Source organism: Argiope bruennichi, chromosome 1 (genome assembly GCF_947563725.1).
Source record: "Argiope bruennichi chromosome 1, qqArgBrue1.1, whole genome shotgun sequence".
Taxonomy (NCBI): Eukaryota; Metazoa; Arthropoda; class Arachnida; order Araneae; family Araneidae; genus Argiope; species Argiope bruennichi.
The window spans coordinates 99,629,999-99,653,213 of NC_079151.1; positions in this window are offsets into that span (position 1 = coordinate 99,629,999).

Genomic DNA, 23,215 nt, shown 5'->3' on the forward strand with positions numbered 1-23,215 from the left:
TGAAAATAAACGCACTGCTTGTTTGAAGTTGTTGAATCTGTATTTGTTGAAAAACCTTAAACAGAATTGATTACATACATCTGACAAAATACCGAAATATCTCAAAAACAATATCTGACATATTTGAATATTTTGTTATATGTATATGATAAATCGGAAAAAGTGAGAAATTGTTAGAAATTATTGAGAAACACGAACTGGAGAAATAATGTCAATTATTGTATCATCTGGCTATGTTCTTTTAAAACGTCGTAAACGTAAATAATATGCGATTTAATAGCAAATTACTCGTTATGGTGAAATGTTTGTATGAATCTTTTCTCTTTTTTTCCCAAACAATTTATAAATAAAATGAAAGCAAGAAGACAAAACTCATGCATATCGGAGCTTAGTCAGCAATTTGCACTCTGCGCTTTTTTTTAACTGTATTGGGTGTTTCTTTGAGTGAGGTGTAAATTTGACCAATTTACCTTAAAAATCATATATAAAGGCAATCTAAACTCATACATCAGATTTAAGACAGTGTATGCTTTAGCAAAGAATTGCTCGCAGAGGTAGATTAACTGTGAGGCTTTCTTGTGTTTCTCCAATCGGGGCATAAATAGAAACAATTTGTCATGAGAGTCCTCCAGAAAAATAATCGAAATTCATTAGATTTGTGACAGTGTGTGCTTTAGCGCAGAATTGCTACATGCGGTAGGTTAACTGTGTGAGACTTTCCTTGTGTTTCTCAAAGTGAGACATGAATGGAAACAATTTGTACTGATAGTCCTCCAGAAAAATAATCAAAATTCATACATTAGATCTGTGTACTTTAACATAGAATTACTCTCTGTGTTAGGTTAACTGTATGAGGCTTTTCTTGTGTTTTTCCATGGGAGGATTAGGGGAAACAATTTGCTCTGAATGTCCTGCAGAAAAGTAATCAAAATTCACACATTACATCTAAGACAGCGCGTGCTTTAGCAAAGAAATTCTCACTGTAGTAGATCAAATGAATGATTATTTACTTGTGTTTTTCCACGTGAGGCATTAATGGAACTAGTATACCATAAAAGAGTTCCATGATGGCAACGTAAGACCATTTGTTATTATATCATACTTTTACTTCAGGTGATATTTGGATTTTCCAATATCACTTTTACTTCTGAAGAAAACTCAGATCCTTTTTTTTAATTTGAATTCTCGGATTCGGTTAAATAAGCCATTTCAAGAAGGATTAGAATCTCCACCATATCAAACATTTTAAGTAAGTATTTGCAAATACCAATTTATTATAAAAAATGAACAATATTCTTTTTTCTATTTACAACCGGAATAAATTTTATGAAGGAAGATATCAAAGTACGAAAATGCAATAACTCGAAGAAAAAAAAAAGAAACGGAATGTTGCTCTTATTGAATATATTCCAGTGAGATTCATTTTTAAAAGTTTTTTTTTTTTTTAAAAAAAACGCCTCCCTTTCTCTCGTCATCCCAGTTTTACGATACCATTTCTTTGGGGGAAAATGCGATTCTTCTATGTTACTTTGAATGAAAAAAAAATAAACAAATGCATAGCTGATAATGGAAATGTGCTACTAGGTAGAAACATCCAGATTGAAGGAAGAAAACGTTGTTATCGAAGGAGAAGGAAAATATATTTATTTATTCCAGCAACCTTCTTTTCACTTCCACTGCGTTAATTTTTTCTCACATGGGTTGGCCAGTTTTATTCAACCATTTACCCAGGAAAAATATTTCACCTCTATTAATTACTATCAGAATGCTGGTTGAAGTTATAATCTTCAACAATGAGATGAAAACATTTTATTTTTTTATTCTCAGGCATGATTTAAAAAAAAGTTAATCTGTAAAAAATATATATAGATAGTCTATCTAGCTACTTAAAATTTTCTTATTTTTGGGGCTATAGGTGATATCGCTTTACGGAAGACTGATGACATTGAGTGAGATTACGAAGATTGCCAACAGGCATCATTTACTTTCGCTTCATTTTTCTTCTTTCTAATCCAATTTGAAGAAAGAAAGTTTCTCTCGCGAGCTGAAAAGCAATAATTGCCAGAAGTGGGCTGTCAGAAGGCTCTGTCGATAAACATGTTGCTCTTTAAATCGCACATTAAAGAAACCAATTATTTCATCCTTTTGAAAGAGATAACTATTATTATATAATTTTATAATATTAATATTAATTAGATCGATAAAGTTTGCTTCAAGAAAAATTAACAACTTTATTATGAATGCTTAAATTTATGTTTAGCTATGTACCTTCATATAAAAGATAACTATCATTTTAGATGATAATTTCCTACAAGTTAATTATATTGAAAATAATATGAAATCAGCGGGAGTCTCCCTGACACTTTCACTTGCGCTCCAGCACCGGTCTTATGCCTCTTTCCAACATTAAATTGTGGACTTTGGGTAATACCGTAGAAACCTTAAATGGCATTGGTGAGCGGCAGTAATTAATTATAGATTTTCAGCATGAATCTAGCATTTTTACTTATTGTGAGAATATGTATTTTGAATGTCTTTTGACGACCTATATACAACGAAATTTGGCACAAAATCGGAACCATAATTTCCGAAGTTGTAATTTCAAGATAAAATAGTGAGCTTAAGTCATTGCATTTCTGTGTTATTACATTTACATAGATGCGAAGCCGGCGTCCTGGCATAGGAGTAGCGTGTCTTCCCTGTGATGTGGGAGTCCCGGTTCGGGCATGGTTGTTCTTCTGTGTTCTATCTATGAGGTGCGTGAATGTGCCCTCCTGTAAAAAGGGGTTTTGCAAGTGAATGTGAAGCATGGAGTAGCTAATTCGTACTCTTGGCCCTAGATGGAGCTACTGAAAAAGCAAGAGATGCTCACTCAGCTAAAATCGCTGACAGATCTGTCAGTGGGCTTGCAAAGTGCCATAAGTAAGAAAAACACAACATATATGTGAAACTACAGACCAAGAGGCGGGCAATCATATAATGGATTTGATTAAAAATTTGCTAAATATCTATATCTAGGTAATAAACTATTGTACCAAATTTTATTTACCTAGATCTTTGTATTTTGTAATTATGGAGTTTACTTTTGTTCGAACAACTAGCCAGACGTCCTGCGAATAAATGACATTCAAAATTTGATAAAAGTCTACAAATTTGATCGTAATTCCATACATAGAATTTCAGCTGTCTATTTTTATAGCGTTTGTTCAAAGACAGACAGAGATACATTATACCAAAAATTCATTTTTCTGACTTGGGACGTCTGAAACATGGAGATTTGTCAAAAACTCCAGTCTGAATTTAGGACGATTACAATATTTCCTCCAGATTTCGTACATGAGAAAGTAAGCAAGTGTTTTGAAATGATATAAATATTTTTATATTGTAACATGAACCAGTTATATTTTGGGGATATTTCATAAATATTTTTTGCAATAAAAAGTTTCAATAAGTAAAATATAATCTGAAAATGCAGAAACAAAAAATTAAAAAAAAAATTAACTTGAAATTTTCAAAAATCTTCAAATTTCTGATCTTCTTGAGTTCGAAAACCTTATTTTTGGAAAATATTTGTCTGTCTGTGACAAAGATAACTCAAACAAGTTCTGAGCTAGACGAATGAAATTTGGTATATGACTTTTACATAAAATTAATAGACTTCTATCAAATTCTGCTTAAATAATTTTGTAGAATATTAAGAAATAAAATCACTTTATAACGACTTTACACTTCAAAAAAGTAGTTTTTCGAAGATGCTGACTTTACTTCCTGTATGGTTTGGTTATTTTAAAAACTTTTAATTTTGTTTAAATTTGTTTTAATATTTTTTTTGTAATAATGAAATTCATATCAAATGTATTATTACTTCAACTCTTTTATTAGTATTCTTTTTTTCAGTATTAAAATTATGATAAAAACAATTACTCTTATCAGAGATTAGATTTAAAGCTTATATTTCCTTTATGTCTTTATTAAAATGAAAATGTTTTTAACTAGTATTAGGAATTTAGAGAAATCATACAAGACATAGGAAATATGAAGCATTATCATGCTACGATGTTTAGGGTTTAAGATTCCAATAATTTTTTACAGTATCCTCTCACCCATATAACATCACGTAACATGTCTACATGAGTTTCATATTGATGATATTTAATTTATAAAGAAATTCTTAATTTGGACTATTAAAAAGAATTATTATTAGTAGTGTTTTTTCAACTAAAGCATTTCAAGTGAAATATCTGAGTATGAATAATTCCACTTAGCTTCTTAGAATTAAGCACAGAAATGCAAAATATTCTTGTTCCTGTATTCATTACTTCCTGATCAATATTTTGAAATCCTTTTTATCATCATTTTTACTATATCTCATCTTTTCTTTAAATGTGTAGCACACTCTAAAAAAGAACATGTTAGTTAGATGGGACATTTTTTTTTTAAAAAATTTATATGAAATTTTGTAACTTTAAATGTAGATGATTTAATTTAATCATACCTTCAATGCACGATTAAGACATACATTTTAAAAAACACATATATAATAAAATTATTTAAAAAATGGCGAGCCATTTTCTACGTTCTGAAAACTTTTATTTTATTACCTTTCTTGATATTTTCTAGAAAAATTACAATATTTTTTACTAAAAGTCTTATGGAAAATCACGTTTTTTAAACTTTCGTATATTTTTGAGAGCTTTTGAACATTTTTTTTCTTGAAATTCATAAATTTAATATTTAATACTTTTTAGCAGTAAATAGATCTTTTGGCGAAACTGAAATGTTTAAATCTTGAGGGAGGTACCAAATGACAAATGCTTATGAGTACATAAAATATAGTAAAAATTGTTGTTACAAATTCTTTCTCATTATTGTAATTATATTTTATTATTGAAATTTTAAGTGTATAATTGCAATAATGAAGAAATAATAAATGAATAAAAGACTAATTATAAAGAGAATTTAACAGCGTTTCTTACTCTAAGGCTAAAACTTCAATTGGAGAGACGTAGAAAAAATATTTAGAGAGTTAGAAAAATATTGAGTGATCTTAGAAAACATCTTATTATGATAATACTAAAAATCCTTTCAAGCTTATCTAATTAAAAATATTTCCTTAAATGTCACTCATTCTTCTTAATAGAAAATTTTTATTTATAACCAACATACATAATTTATTTAGTTTTTTTTCCTTTCGTTCAATGTTAAGATAGTGTCACTCTAAGGCTAAAACTTCAATTGGAGAGACGTAGAAAAAATATTGAGTGATAACAAAAGCTTAGAAAACATCTTATTATGATAATACTAAAAATCCTTTCAAGCTTATCTAATTAAAAATATTTCCTTAAATGTTCTTCTTAATAGAATATTTTTTATTCATAATCAACATACATAATTTATTTAGTTCTTTTTCCTTTCGTTCAATGTTAAGATAGTGTCACTCTAAGGCTAAAACTTCAATTGGAGAGACGTAGAAAAAATATTGAGTGATAACAAAAGCTTAGAAAACATCTTATTATGATAATACTAAAAATCCTTTCAAGCTTATCTAATTAAAAATATTTCCTTAAATGTTCTTCTTAATAGAATATTTTTTATTCATAATCAACATACATAATTTATTTAGTTCTTTTTCCTTTAGTTCAATGTTAAGATAGTGTCAAAACTGTTCTATTGTAAAAAAAAATCACAATTAGAAAGATTCTTAAAGAATGTTTCTTATCCTTTACTTTTTCCTAACATTTACAAGATATAACATAATACTAACCACATTAATACTTTTCTTAATGTGATATATCCAATATCCCCATAAATAATTCAATAAATAATCCTTTATTTCGCTTTCCAAATTGAATAATGATGTAATCTCTTTTCTGAATTTTACTTTATTTAGGCGAGTGAGACGCCGACATTTCCAGAATAGTTGACTGATCTCTATTCCCAATTGGGTTTTGTGTCTTTGGTAAACATGGTTAACACGTCTCAAGGGTACCTTAACATACTTTTGTATTTCTTTTGTCCTAGATGTTCTATTCAGACTGAAATTTTACCATTATTTTTAAAGAATGTCTGTCATTCCATTTGTATTTTTAGCCAAGTTAAGATTAATTTGCCTTTTTGTTTTTCGCATTATGTTTCATGTTTTTAAAATTCAATGTTTTCTCAAAGTTGGTTTGATTTCAAATTGATAAAACAGTTTTAAATTTCTGTAAGTTTTACCCATACTTTCCATACTTTACTTTACTTTACCCATACTTTACTTTCTAGTACACAAAAAGAAATTCGAATGCAAGATTTGGACGAAAATCCACATTTTAGATCTTCTTAGTCCGAAAAACATTTTCTTGATATTATGGCTGTCTTTCTGACTGTGAAAACGATAATTCAAAAACATTTTGATCTAAAAAGATAGAATTTGGTATCAGATCTTTATTCCAAATTCGTAAATGTCCATAAAATTTTGAACGAAATCGTTCAGAGGGAGTGCATCTGTCTGGCTGTCCGAATATAAGTTAACTTTTAACATTACAAAACGTAGAGCCCTAAGGTTATCTGGGACATAGATTTATCATGTGAAGTGTTTATACATATCAAATTTATAGCCAGATGATGATGATGATGACCAACTGTTGATTTGCATGTTTACAAGAATTTAAATATAAAAAAAACCGCACTTATTTAAATATTTGAAATCTGGAATGTGATTTTGGGACTATAATTGTACTTCTTTGTCTATATTTTGCGTCTAAGATCGTTATGATCGTTGCGTCTATTAGACTCTTTCGTAACTACTGTTTGCAAGTGGCATGTGTTTAGTGGTAGTATAAAGAACTAAGAATTTTCATAAAAAATAAAAAAAGATTATAACCAGTTTAAGTATACTAACCATAAGCAAAATTTGAATTTTTTTTTTGTTAATCAGCAATATTTCAAAAATAAAAAAGGAGTAAACATTAGCAAGAATGCCGAATAAATTTCATTCCCCACAGGATATATCATTCATGGATATAAAAAAAATCAGTATTTTCAGATACTTTATTGATTTTGTCTCTTTTATTATTTACTGATGGCTTTTATATAACACATATTTAGAATATAGAGAAGACAAATACTCTTTACTAACTGAAAGAACACAAAATATAATAGTGAGGAACACCTTATTAATGATTGAAATATATATCTTTGATCATATTTAATTTCAAATTAAATAACATTGTTGCTATATATGTTGAGACCTTTGTCATAAAGAAGCATCCCATTTTGTATCCCAATATCGAAGAATAATACTAACTTAAAAAAAAATCAAATGATATCTCTTTTCTAAACTGTAATTCTGGAACCGTTTGTTATAAACCAAGATCTAAGAAATGCACTTTTAGTCTAATTATGATAATATCTCCTTTTCATGAGAATGAAGTTATTTTTGCAAAGGTATAATTCTAACCAAAAGATGAGTGAATGCGACACCTGAGCTGTCAATTCATTTTCATATTTCCGTACCATGCCAGAGGAAAGCCATTAGACTCACAACTTCATATTAACGTTTAATATGAACGTACATCAATACAAAAATCAAATGTCGACCTTGGTATTAGATCATCGGGGCCCATTCTTAAAAGTTGAAAAAAAATCAGTAGATGAAAAGTCTGCGTTACAATATGGATGAGATAATATTTCCAGAAAACTCTTTGATGAAACGTTGCATTCATTGCATTAGAGATGTATTAGGAACATCGATTTTCTGAAAAATTATCGCAAACCACTACAAAGCATTTGCATTGCTACTTTTCTTAAAAGGGGTATCTGCGGTACACATGGCACATTCATGCACTTACTCGTTCTATTTCTAAATTATAACAAATATACTTTTATTTTTTAGAAAAAGATTCTGTTTTCAATGTTGATGAATACATGTATAAAACTAAAGTTTAATGAGAGAGTAAAAGAAGATCCTTGGAGTTAACTATTTTATAAGAAAATTAAGAAGCAAGTGATTCATCATGAGTTCAGCTTGTTTCGTGGAACAATGAAATTTTGATGACGATTAACACCTGCCGCAGTAGCTGTACTAATTCTGTACAAAAGAAGTAATCAATCTCAGAAGTAATATTACCTCTTTTAAGCGTTTCTGCATTAATTGCTAAAAATGAAATTACAGTTGATGGTTGAGTAGAAAGTAGATTTCACATTTTATTTTACTTAGCAGAATTCAGTTTGTATATACTATCCGCAAATATATATATATCCACAAATATATATATATATATATATATATATATATATATATATATATATATATATATATATATATATATATATATATATATATATATATATATATATATATATATATATATATATATATATATATATATATATATATATATATATATATATATATATATGTTTTGTGAATTCTAAAGAAATAATTTATATCAGTTTATAAGATAAGTAATCGAAATAGAAAAGCATATTGAAGAGAATTTAATTTGGAAATATAAAACATACAGTTTGCTCTGTATCGCAACTTTCCATTTGTAACATTGGAAAGAGTGGGGCTCTTTAAAAGAGTGATGATTCTATTGAATGATTGATGAATTGTTGAGTAAGGACAAAGTTTCGGAGATAATAAATTTAGAAATTTTGAGTATTTCCTGGATAAATAATGCATCAAATTGCTGGTTACTAGAGTGAAATAATTTGAAGAAAAAATCAGGAATAACATTTTAGCGACTTGAAGTGGTCCCCCCGAAATTTTCTCGCACACTTTCTAGAAAATGCATTTGCATATTATCAATTAAAATACTATCTGTATAGAATTATCCATTTAAGAAAAACCGAAGAAACTAAAAAAAAAAAAAAAAACATTACAAATGTAGAAAAAGTATTTCCACATTATAATAAATGCTCAACCTGATTTCCATTGATATCATAATAGACTTTTGTTTGACGGATCATGTTAGAAGCTACTTTCTTGGATACAGTGGAGCAGATAATATCATCAATATTTTAATTTCTTAGCCAACAGAATATTTTCAAAAAAAAAGAAACGAGAATGAAATTTCGCTGTTGCAAAATGAAAAATCTGGACTGTATTTCGTGAGAATTATTTTATATCAAGTAGTATCTTTGTAAATACTACATTATTAGTAGTATTTACAATGCGAAAATGAAATATCTAACTTAGGCAGGGTCATTTCTGAACCAATTTTCTCCATTTTTTTTTGCCTTTTTGTATAATTTTAAGGAAATGATTTAAAATACTTTGTAGTTTTTTATTTTAGTTAATAGTTTAGTAATTAAAAACTATGCAGATTTTATTTCGCAACCATATACTTACACAAATAACCCCTTTATAAAAAGATATAACTCATTTATAAGAATTCTAAACAAAAGAAAAATTGTGTTCTACTTGTAAATTAAAGGTTTTATGATTATCGATTATGAGATTGCTTCATGTTTTTCTATGATTATTCCAAATTAATTTTTTGTAATTCTTGCACTTCCATTATTTAGTTGTCTATATCGTTTCGTATTTACGTAATCGAATAACGAGCTCTAGAGATTTACTCAGAGCTTTCTCTACCAATAGGTAAATTATTTAGACAGAAATGATCGAATCATTCATTACTATTATATCTTAACCATTCCACCTCGAGCAACGAGGAAATTGCCTCTCAATTATTCAATGCCCTTTGGCGGGCAGAGGTCTTGTAATGTTGTATACAAATGATATGCGTTTCATCATACAAAGATTTGAACTGATCTCTAAGCGATGTAGATAGGAATTGGAATGATAACTAGTTTAAATATAAATTAGAAAAAAATTGGACAAGGATTGAAGACATACGTATGCTGAATAAAATCTTATAGATATTCTTGTTTTCAAGGAGATATATAAAAACGATCGCTTATCCTTATTTTTGAGACATGTTCCCATAATCTTAATTTTCCAAAAAATATTTCATATTCTCCCTTTTAGCGACAAATCTGATCTCTTTCAGATAAAGTAATATAAATTTTTAAATTTACTTGGTTAAAAAAATCAAATAAACATGCAAAAATATATTTAAGAAATGAAATAAACTTATGCAAAAAATGGTAAAGAGTTATACAAGTGAAAACAAAGTGTGCGAGTTCTTTTGTACATTTTCAGGAAATGCGAAGGAAATTCAAGATGCATAGGTTTTAAAAATGCTCCTTGAATCCATCTGCAATTTACAAATTATTCTTTAGGAATGTACAAATCCTCGCGCTTGTGTGCACCCGTACAATGAAATCAAATGGAAATTATCTCAGGAGGAAAGAATGCATTCATGAAAACAGTTTTCAAATTTTAGAAAGTCTACAAGTATTCTAAGAATGTAATGGTTTTCAAGTAATTTTGATTTTTAATTAAAAAAGTATGCATTTATTACTTTTCCTTACATGAAGCATAGACAGAGTATTGTAAAAGCAAAAAAGTTCGAAATTGTGATTTTGATGAATCTACACGTTTCGGATTCACTTGATTGATCTGAACTTGGAAAACAAATTTTTGGCTTTATGTTTACCTGTGAATTCTCTCAAAATTGTTTTGAGCCGGATGTATGAAACTTAAAATATGGTGTTATGATTAAGTTTGTATGTTTTTTAAAATGAAATTTTGAGGGGAATCTATTTGTAGTAATTATATATATATATATATATAAAGAGCAAGGCAGATAAAGTTTGGTGTACAGATTTAGCATTTGAAATGCAGCATTTTTCATAAAATTTTGTATCAAATCTGTAAAATGGATTAATCATTTATCAGCCTGTTCCTTCGCATTCACTGAAAGCAATAAAATAAAAACAATGATTGAATTCAATGCAATTCTAAATGTTATCAAGAGCCTATAACTACAGTTCCTAATCAAATATTGATTGTAATTGGTCGACAAAAAGATTGTATAAAATAGATGTTCTCACGATATATTCAGCAAAATGCTAGATCCATTCGAAAGATCTATATTTTATAACTATTGTTCGCCAGTGACATGGTCATGGCCATGCTAGCAGTCATGGCTTTACAAAAATTCACAATTTTATGCTAGCAGTCATGGCTTTACAAAAATTCACAATTTTATGCATTGGCCAGGGTATAATATTTTCATTGGTAAGTATGTTAGAAAGTTTCGGGAAGACCACTCTAGCTGGTTATTTTTATTCACAGACATAGAAATCTAAAGCATCTTACATGACATTAACTGTCGATGGTTATTGAACAAACTTGTAGATGTAGTGTATCTTGAAGGAAAGTAATAGAGAGAAAGCAATTTCTCACGATTTCCAACACAAATATTTTATTATTTACTTAACTAGCAATTCTACAAAACATTATTTTATTATTCTCCTACATACCTAATTTCACCACTCTCTTTGTACTTGTGCAAGTTTGAGGTTCGAACTCGCAACGTGAGGGTTCATGGCCGAGTAACAAAGCCACTACATAAAAGTGTACACTCCTTTCCGGAGGTTGTTATCTGGTTTATGAAGTATACCACCACAATACTCCCCCAGCAGTGAGTCAGTGGAGTTTTATCGTGCCAGTTATGGCGATCGACGAACGTGATTATCGCGCCAAGCGTTATGGTGAGTGACGAACGTTGTTATCGCGCCAAACGTTATGGTGAGCGACGAACGTTGTTATCGCGCCAAGCGTTATGGAGGGCGACGTCGAGCGTGTGTGAGTGTTTGCTGTCGGCAGATGGAGCCACGACAGCTGAACGAAGGATGCGATTGTTCAGAACCAGGGTCACCAATGTGCAAGTTTGAGGTTCGAGATCGCAACGTGAGGGTTCATAACCGAGTAACAAAGCCACTAGATAGAAGTGTACACACCTTTCCGAAGGTTGTTATCTGGCTTATGTAGTTACCACTACATACTTATAGACAATTTTATAAAAAAAAATATTTTTATCTCATTATATGACTGAAAATGTATTCTAAACAATAAGGAAAATTAAGAAATAATTTCATCCTTAATTCATTAAAATATTGCATTCATTACATAACATGAATAATCCTGAGAATAGTAATATTGTTACAAGTAGGTTATTAAAATCAATAAAAATGTAAATAATTTGTAATGATATAATCACTTAAATGAAAACAAAATTACTGAATGAATATTTGTACCACAAATAAGTAATTAACAAGGAATAAAAAATTTAGATTGATTAAATATAAATACAAATTGTCCTCTTTTATCGGATTCCAATAAAAATTTATTTTTACAATTGAATGCATGAATGCTCTAAAAATTAACTTTTTAATGTTGTTAAAGGAATAAATGGACTTTATAAGAATTAAGCAATGCATTATTTTATATTCCTCCTTTCTTCTATCAACCACTTATTGAAAAGTATTCTTCAAAGATTACCGTTTAAAACATAGAAAGGTCGGCTTTTCTGCGATCAAAATTGATCGAGTTATGAAATTTTAAATTTAGTTATTTTCAGACAATTCATGTTTGCCCCAAGAAAATGTAGTTAATTGATTGTAGATTTTCCAGGAAGTAGTAGTGGACTGAAATAATGAATTCGCATATATATATATAGATACCGAGTACTTTCCGATTCGGTCAATTTTTATCACAGATATAGGAAATGTTCTGTAATGAAAATATTAAAGAGTTGAGAATTCTTTCCTGATATGACTTATAAGAAAGAGAAACTCTGTACAAATTTAGAATTCATATTGTTCAAAATTACTCTTATAAATTCTAACAATATAAAATGTAATTCTTTACATTAAATGATAGCACCGTTTTTTCAAATTGCAAGCTTGAGTTACAGCAATTGAAAATGAGTCATTGAATCTTCGTTAGAATGGACACGCTTTCAGACAGATAATATTAAAATATATTTCAATTTATATTTTGGCTATTATAGTAAACGAGACAACTACATTTAAATGAACAAAAATTGTTTACCAATTTAACCCAGTTGCGATTTCGAATGATAATCATGAAAACGTATATCGCCATTACCAAATGCTTTTGCCTTGTGATATCGTAGAGATATTTTCATTACATACGGAAAAGGAAAGTTTCGGAAGCAATATGGTATTTGCGTTAAATTATCCTTCCCTGAAACCATTTTTCCATTTGCGATTTAGGATAAAGCACTTCTTTACCATAAATCTGCATCTGCTTCTTGAAAATGTATCTTTAACAGAGCGAATATTGGTGCTATTTGTAACTTTTTTTTTGTAATGCATATACACATTTTTTGGTACTGCGTATAGTGATAATTATTTGGCGAGGAATGGCTGGCATTTAAGAATTGGGGAAATACATTTTGAAGATAAACTGGCATGTATGAGTTATATAGGTAACAGAGAGCTGGGGGGGGGGAAATCTTCGATACTTTCTCCAAATTAGTAGTAACATTAGGAGTCATTGTGTTACTACTTCATTTTTTGTGTTTACTACTTACTGTATTTGTCTGTATTTGGCACCATCGGCGAAATGAAATGAACACTAAAGTAGATTTCATTAGATGATTGATCAAATGAATATGTATTTTTGAGAAGACGATGTTTAAAGTGTAGTTTTCTAATTTTTGGATTATGATTGAAGACGAACTGTATTGTGACAGTTATACGATCAGAAGAGGGCTGAGGTGAATCTATTTTGATATACACTTTGATTTTTACGCCAATATAGCAATCCAAACCATCGAACGTAGTAATAGTGGCATTAGAAGTTCTTCAGTGACAAATTTTCTTCGCTTATATCGAGTGTTTATTTTAGCAATCATTTTATTTTTTGGCAATTAGCGACACTTATTATTGGCGATATTAAGTGCATAGTAAAGTGAATTTCAACAGATAGTTGGTCAAATGGGCATTGATGTTTGAGAAGATTAAGTTTAAGATGTTATTTTTCTACCTTGGAACCATCATATTTTTTAAAAATTTTATTTGCTAATATTTATATCAATATTCATTTATTTTAGAAATTAGGACGGTAAAGTTATTTATGGTTTTCTCAAAACAAAACCCGGTAGGGGATATATTTATGAACAATGTCATCAAACTGCCCTATTAGACAGAGATATGATTTCTCCAAGCATCCTATACTTCAGACTTCGTCCCAGGCGATCACTGGCATTTCCTGAATTTTAATTTGAAATTCCTTCTGATATCCTCATTAAAGTTCATATTAACTTTGGAACTATCAAAAGAAGAATTTTGATAAGAAAGTATACGGGAGTACTGGGCAGTATTACAGAAAAAACAAAAATGTAATGATTGTGATAGCAATAGTTTTCGTAAATTTATTCTTAGAATAAATATCAAGGATAAAATACCTATACTTTTTTTTTAAAATTCTCTTTCAATATTTCACAACCTACTATTTTGTTGACTAATCAATTAGAAAAACACACAAATCTGTCATAATAGTAGATCTTGTTCTCTAAATTCATCACAGGGTTCGAAAGGAAAGGATAATGTTGCAAATCTGCTGATGAGCGGGCCAGGATTGCGACTGAAGAGTGAATTTTTAAGCATTCTTTTTCCACATTCTTTCCTTAAAAAAAAAAAAAAAAAAAAAGAAACTCAAAGGATTTTTGAACAAACAGGAGTTTCAAACGAGCGCGTTGTAGCCCAACTCACATCATTTTCGGAGAAGCGGAATGACTCTAACAGTCATTTGGTTCAAATTTTTACACCTTTATCACACGGGAATTATCCCCAGCTTATTGAAACAAGCTTAGTTCTTGAACTACCGTCTTTGCGAAATCTTGAAGGTGGGTACCAGTGATGATTCCCAATGTCCATCACTGGCCATTGTTCAATTTCTTCTTCTGTAATGAAGCTCGTAGAGATAGATGAAAGACTCGCGGATGATAGATTATTTAAAAGATCTATGCATATTAGCTTCATTTTTGCTTATTTTTTTCCTTTTCTATCGTAGATATAATTTTTTTTTCTTTTGTGTGTCTGTTTTTCTAAATTTAATGATCGATATCTTCTTTTTTTATTCTTTCTCTAAATTGCATTAATGATCTCATTTTGAGTTATTATTGTATTAACTTTCTTCTATTTTAATATATATATATATATATATATATATATATATATATATATATATATATATATATATATATATATATATATATATATATATATATATACATATATGTGTTTGTGTGTGTGTTTTCCTTATTTTTTCTTCATTGTATATATATTTATTTTTTCGTACACTTTATACCCACCGACTCTTGTTAACCCTACACGTGTTGGTGTGGAAAGTGAAAGAAACCTTCCCGAGAAGATATGTCCCATCGTAGAATTTTGAAGTACCTACCCAGGAAGCAAGAACCAATTATTAGGCTAGAAGATTTTCATTACTATAATAGATGAGCTCCCCATTCAGGTATTCTCTAAATTTTCAATTCCTTATAATGAACACTAGTGTTTCTTTCAGATAATTTTTAGCAGTTTTTAATTTCGGAAAAAAATATATTTTCCTGTACAAAATGAAGACACATTTGTGAAGCAAAATTATTTGTTATTGAATGCCAAATGTCTCACCGTACCGTTACAAATGATTTTTCGATTTATGAAATGGGGATAGCATAGCTTGATGCCACTAAGTTACAGAGAATGGCAATTAAGATTCAGATAAAAATCAGAATTTGTTAACTATAAGGTTAACCTCAGTTGACTGTGACGTTATTATGATGTGATATTTGCCATCCGGATAAGTTATATTCATGTTGTATTTTCTCGCATTCTTTTGTCTCTTTCACTCCAAATGTTTACATGCATATTCCCTCAACCAAGGTGCAACTTGAGGGCCTTAACTTTCTTATTTTTAATTGACTTTGTGACTGGAAAACAACCATTCAACAGCAAAACACTATAATTTGGTGAGCCTGACACCAACAAAGTTTTTGCTCGAATTTATTTGCGAACTTTTTGTTAAACTGTTTTTTTATAAGATACTTTTTTCTTCCATTAAAAAAATTCAATAATTTCTCAATAAATAGTAATTATCAAATTTAAATGTTTTTTGCGTTGCAAATAAATATTTTGATATTCTTAAAAATTGATAGGATATACATTTAAAAAAAAATCAGTACCCAAAACCTTCAGCCTACATTTAGATTATAAGTGATTGAAATAATTAAGATTTGGAAATGTTAAATCAGGGAGAAAATGAGGAATGTTATTACTAGATTAACAGAAATTAGTTCTACATTTTGGCTGTGTTCTTATTTATTATTACAGAAAATTTGTAAACCAACAATAGTTTCAACGAAAAAATTGCTTTCTACAGTCTAGTTGTCTGCTGGAAGATTTTCACAGAGATGTAGCACCTTTGAAAGACGTCTATGAAAGTAACTTATCACTACATATTGGATCTGACCTCAGGTACTTAGTTCTTCACTCTTCGAGTATTACAGAAAGCAAGACTTTCGCTTCATAATAAGCTCTTTATGAATGAACTTAGTTATATATGGTAGCCCAAGAGGAATCAGAACCATCATCAAATTTATATTCGGTAAAAAGTTAAATAGAATATAATTTTTTTTCCTTCGCACACACAAAATAAATAAATAAAAGTGCTGCTCAAACTTTTAGTTTTTGAAAATGATCCTTATAATTATGCTAAATCTAGAAGAATCAGAATAGGATCTCATTAAGAAAAACGTTAGAGCTAGACAGTTTCATTTTTTTCTCATTAGTTTAATAAGCTCAAATATCCAGCTTTCTCATTTATTTGACTGGATAATTCATTAGTAAGATGCTCGCAAGGAAAGGCATTTTTCATCATCTGCTCAGAAAGAGAGATTCAATCCCATTTATATGCAAAATGTTTGAATTCTGAAAAGCAATAAGTACTGTACTGAAGTATTTGGAAATGAAATTAAGCCCAATATTAATACAATTCAGCATCGCAAAAATTTAGGAAAGTTTTTGAGAAAAAGAAAGATAATTGCTTCATAATATTAATGTATTAAAACATAAAAAAAAAAAAAACGAGCTTTTATTATGGTCTTTCGTATTCATAATGAGATGGTTTTTTTTTTTATTTTTTATTTTTAGAAACATTTTTTTATGATCCTATTAATAGTAGTGTCGTCAAGCGTTTCATATTGATGTTTTCAACTACTCACTAAAAAGAAAGACTATTGGCATGCACAAACTGAAAAATATTTATAGTTTGATTTCATTATGATGACTCTTTCCAATTACGAAGAATTATATTGTTCATAACGCGATACCTAACAAATGGATTACAAAAATGTATTTAAAAATGGCTACTGTATTGGATTTTTTGATTCCACGAGGAAAGTTTTAAATAAAATTTCATGTTAGGAGTTTTACACAAAAATGTAGATTTGTCTAATTATTTGTTTATGTCCCGGTACTGTTTTTTCTATCATTTAATCAAGTGTTAATTCACCTATACTAAACTATTAAATGATAGTAACAAATTATAAACTATTCAGGGAGATATTTTCCCTCACGAAGAGTTTCAATTTCAATCATTTAAAATTGATATGTTTGGTATACCATAGCCATATCTTGCATCATAAAATCATCAAAATAAGTTTCAAATTTATACTTATTTAATGAATTTCTAAGCAATGTTTCGAAATAAAAAATATAATTTCAATATAATATTGCTATAGGAAGCTATCCACTTATGGGTGAAACGTCCAACAGACTCAGTGTGGTTGGGAGACAACCACCATGAAAAAGAAAGCGGCAAAACCGAGAGTGATGATAACGAGCTCATGATTATTTCAACATAATGTGTCCCTAGAGGAAGGGGAGGGGTCAGAGCTCTCCAAAGAGACTCTCATAGAGGGGAATTGAATGCCAGAGTAGTTGAATAGTGAATGAGCATAACAAACAGTCACAATAAGTTCTGTTTATACGGTTTTGTTCTCTGGTAATGGGATGACTACCTGTAACTGAAAGAAGACTCATTCAGAGTTAACAGCTACTTATTCTACACAAAAACTTTTCACAAATGAAAAATGCATTCGAAGTGTATTTAAGAGTAGAAATTTTTTTGAAAATCAGCATTAAAATCTGAAAATGGCTGCTAAATAATCGCACCAGGGCAAAGCAAAACTCAGCGATTCACCATTGACACGACTACTGCAGCCGACTATGACTTCAATAGTGTCTCTAGACTTTGTGTAGTTTCCAGAGTATTACAGTTTCTAGAAGGATATGCAATTTCCCTTCCTAATCTGGATGGCATCAAAATTCCAGTAGTTTCTGGAACTTTGTTTTTGTCGCCAAAGTTGGCAAATTCGTCACCAAGATCAAGAACGTTCACCGAGACCGGTGTCATTTACCCAGCATCCATTCACCATCATCATCTATTAGAACTATATTTAAACTCATTTTCTTATTCATGAAATTAACCGCACAAGGAGACATTATTTCAAATTCGTAACAGTATTCACAAACTTTTTCTCAGCATGTATCAAAATATGATTGTTTGTAGAAAAGTCTAAACCCATCATTTTATAAAGAATGACCTATCATGATTTCGCTTAAGAAGATATCAGTGAAAGAAAAAAAATGCCATAGATGTATGTAATCTACGTAATTAAGTTAAGTACGCAATTGCTAGTTATGCGCTTTTAAATACCATGATTAAGTTACTTTTCTCCCTGTTTTTCGAAGCAGAAAAAGACCAATTTGATTAATGCATAAACAGTAGCAAGAAACTCTTGTTTTGATTTTTTATTCAAACTAACATTATAATAAAACAGACTTGCTAGATCTAGATTTTCGTACTTAATATTCCTTAATTGGGTGTATATTGAAAGAAGTTCAAAAAGCTCAATAATTACGTTTAATTTTACAAAAAAGTACGGAAAACAAGTAGCAAAACACATCCTAAGTGTTTATAAAGACCAGTCAGAAATCAACAACTTTCATGCAAACAGCAAATCATTATTAAACAGAAACCGAACAGCAACATTAAAAGTTAACTGGATATTTTTCACCCCATTCAGTATTTTGAAAAGATAATTCCCTAACTACTAGGAATGTCTCCGCTTATATAATATCTTTGATAAAGTAAGGAATTTCTAGAGATATCTAAAAATCTCGGCTTCTAATACAGATATCCCAATAATTTCTATCACAGAATTCTCTAAAACTTCATTTTTCTCCATAAAAATCTCCAAATTCATCATCTTGGAGCCAAATGATCGCATAGTTCGTCGCTAAGGGCGTGAGTTATTGATATTATATCCATTCAACTTCAATCAAAATATCTGTTGGTTTTTTTCTTTTACTATCAAACTAACTGCGCTGGGAAATAATTTTAAAGATTTGAAATAAATATGCTTTATGAAGTAGTGTTACAAAATTTTGAATATCCATTTCTGTCATTCATCAGAATTTTAGTGGTTGAAATTTGTACGCCATAAAAATTGGTTAAACTACTATTTTTTAAAATAATAATTAAATTTCCAAGTACTATTTTGTTAAAACATATTATGTTAAATGAAAATAAAGAAAAGAAGAAAAAAAATAAAGAAAGAAGATCTTTATTTTTGGTTTAATTTAATAAATATTACAAAATCACCATTTATATGAGTTTTAAGGGGCCGAGGTAAAACGATATGTCACTGAAAAGTTATATAATAGAAATTTTAATAATCATATCTCCTTGTTACAGCTGTAATGCCACTAAGTAAAATTATTTAAGAATAATAATTACAATTATTGCGGTGAAATTTTGCAATTTTTCTGCATTTTACTGAAATAGAAAAATTAAATTTGAAATTAAACTTTTATCATTTAAGTAGAACATCTTTTATGTTTAATGCTTGCTTGGAGTATTAATTATAAATTTCTTATTTCACACGCTTTAGGAATATAAATAATTCGTGGATAGCCGTTTAATTAAAATTATCTTATCGCCACTTGATGTGTCAATTATTTGAGTGCATTAAATTCAGCTTTACGAAGCAAATTAGATTATTGAATATTTTTCACTATTTTAACAAACAAATTAAAGAATAGAAACAAACAGACTGAAACAAAAGAAACAAAGTTGTTAAACAAATGAAATTTTTAGATAAGAATCAATTCTATGTATAAAGCAATGTATAATAGCATTTCATCTTTATCTTCATCAACGCTTATTTTATACCGAGGCAATTTGTCTTCAATTGATTCATTTATTGTAATTAATTCTCAGGAAAATTCTTCTAGGAAAATTTGTGCCTTGATAGGAAACGGGAAATAATGGCTGAGGCAGAAACGTTGCCAATTGAAGAATGGAAAAAAAAGGATTTAGAATCGAAGTTCTGCGTCTTTAGAGTCATATAAATGATATATTTTATCATTAACATGCTGCCACCTGGAGGCACCTCAGAAATGAGGATGAAGGGCTTCCGGTATGGTGATTGGTTCTCGCCATCCGGGTTGGTACAACAATGATGGGTGTAGGCTACCTCTTAATGATGACGCAAAGAGTTTCCTTTGGGAAGAGTTGTACTGTGGCCGGTTATTATTAGTTCCATAACTCCGCAGTGTTGCCGTCTCGCCCGTCAAATCAATCAGATGAATCTGTGTGCCTAAATGGCGAGTCAGAGGAGCCGGTTAAGTTTTATCATTTACATGTCTATAATTAAATCTCAACTATGATGCAAAAAACGTGTACATAAGAAAGCAAAAACCGTACTGTATATGTATACTACTCAGTTATGACTTGGAGGTTGCAAAAATCAAACATAAAAATATCAAATAGTATCACTTAAAAGGCAGGTATAAATTTCTAGAAATCGGAATAGATATTTTAACTCTATATTCTTTACACTCAAGCTAAATTACTGCTTTACTTTAGTCTTTCTTTATTTACTTCAAGTGTTTGATAAAAGGTCGAAAAATAATATCATTTTCAATTTACTGTGTCAGTTGAGGAAGTCGTTTCCACATTTATTTACTGTTCTTATCTTTCATCGGAAGGAAATCAATAATTTTAGTATTTTTTTTTATCTATGTCTGTTCTTTTATTGAAACCGTTTCAGTTGCAATTTTTGCAATCAATGTCTGAAGATAGAATGTCAAGTATTTTCTGATGAAAAATGAAGAAGGCGCACCATTAAATCTGTTACGGAAAATCTTCGCACCATTAAATCTGTTACGGAAAAAAATTAATCTTTCATTCAATTTCGTAAGCTATAGTTTAAAATAATTCGTTTATTGAATTAAATTCTGAAAAAAGAAGAATTTTAAAAGAAAAGAAAGATAGATAGAGAGGCAGATTTCCTGTGAATGGATTTAACTTAAAATTTAATAAAAATCTACACATTTATTGTAGAAACCATACACCAAATTTCATCCATCTGGCTCAAAAAATTTTTGAGTTTTCGTGTTCACAGACAGATAGAGAGAAACTAATCCATAAATGAATTTTTCGAACTTATACAGGTATGGAACGTGGAGATACGTCAAAATCTCAAGCACTAATTCTTCAACGATCAGAATAATTTCTTTTTGTATATTTCATGTACGGCAACATAAAAATAGCACAATTTTGCTGTAAAAGGAATTCGCAAAATATTTAGTAATAAATGTAAGAGATATGAGCAATTTTGTTATTGTTCGTACAGAAAAAAGATTATGTAAAATTTCTTTAATTTTCGAGTGATAAAAATATACGCACAGAAATAATTCGCAAATAACAGGTATCATTGATTGATAATGTTTTAAATTTGAGTTTAGTTTAGTTTTAGTTTAGTTATATTAACGTCCCGTTTGAAGCAACACAAGGGCTATTTTGGGACGGACCTCGTAATTTTGAACCGCGGTCAGATGACGAGGACGACACCTGAGCTGGCACCCCCTCTCCACACCACAGCACACCACACCAGCGGGAGGACGTTTGGTCATGACGGATTTAACGTGCAACAGACCCCCTTACATGACGGTTCTTCCTTGGAATAGGGCCTAGAACCTGAAACCCTCCGGCTCCGAGCCGAGACCTTACCACCAGGCCACCACGGCCCCGTTTTAAATTTGAAATTTGCATGAAAATCTCTTTTTGTTGCCATGTTTTCGGACATTCTCTTGGAAAAATCTTTAAAATTTGGATTAGTTATTAATTAATTAAAATTTAAAAAATAAATTGTTTCTTTGTGACCAATCAAACTTTCAAAATTACATATGTGCCCAATTTGGTAGCTTTAAATCGAAAGGCTTGGCCTGTAGAGCGACAACAAGCACAAACACATTTATCTTTATTATTAATAAAGATATTCTTTAATATATATACAAGGAATATTATGTCTATTGGATAAATCTTTTATCCAGGGAACGCAAAAATTATTCATATTTCAAATACTTTTTTCTAAAATTAAAATGTTAATATACGATTATAATTAATATATTAACATAAGGTATTTCATCAAAAATGCTTGCATATTATTTTTATATAAGCAGTTACACTGAACAAAAGTTCCTGGTCATTTCATTTTTCCCATTTTTTTCGAATAAATTAAATAGAGATTTCAAGAAAATAAATTTTTTAAACAATTAATATCAAACGTGTTAAACTGAATCATCGACTGATACTACTTTTTTCATTTTATATGTGAAAGCTACATTTTATTCAATATAAAAAATTGATATATCTCAATTCACAATCCTGTTCTGATTTATTTATGTGCAGGAAGGAAATATAAACTAATTCAGTCGATTTTGGTCCTGTGCCAAGTTTGTTTCAGATAAGTTGCCGAGGCTTTGCTGTTGATTCTGTGCAGGAAAGCAAAGAATGAAATAAACAGAAGAATATCCTAGCTTCGATGTGTTCCAAAATGAAAAAAATATTCACATCTTTAAAAAAATAAACTGAAAAAAAATGAATAATAAATCACAAGTGATATTTACTGTTTTACCTTTTTAGTTGTTATTTTACCGGGAAATGTTTTTCATTCTGTATCCAGGAAATTTCCTGAGAAGTTTGATTTATTTTTTCCGGCGTTAAAGAAATGTTCGTTATTCTTTGCAAAACCTAAGCCTGCTATTGTTAGTCTCTCATGTGGAATCATTCTAATTTACCTGTCAAAATATTGAAGTCACAAATTTTTGTTGTACTTTCGATGTTCTTTTAGAAAAATTATTTATGTTTATCTCAAGTATTGTTATAATCATTCATGCTATTTTATATTTTTTACAACGCTACATATTTTTGGTAGCT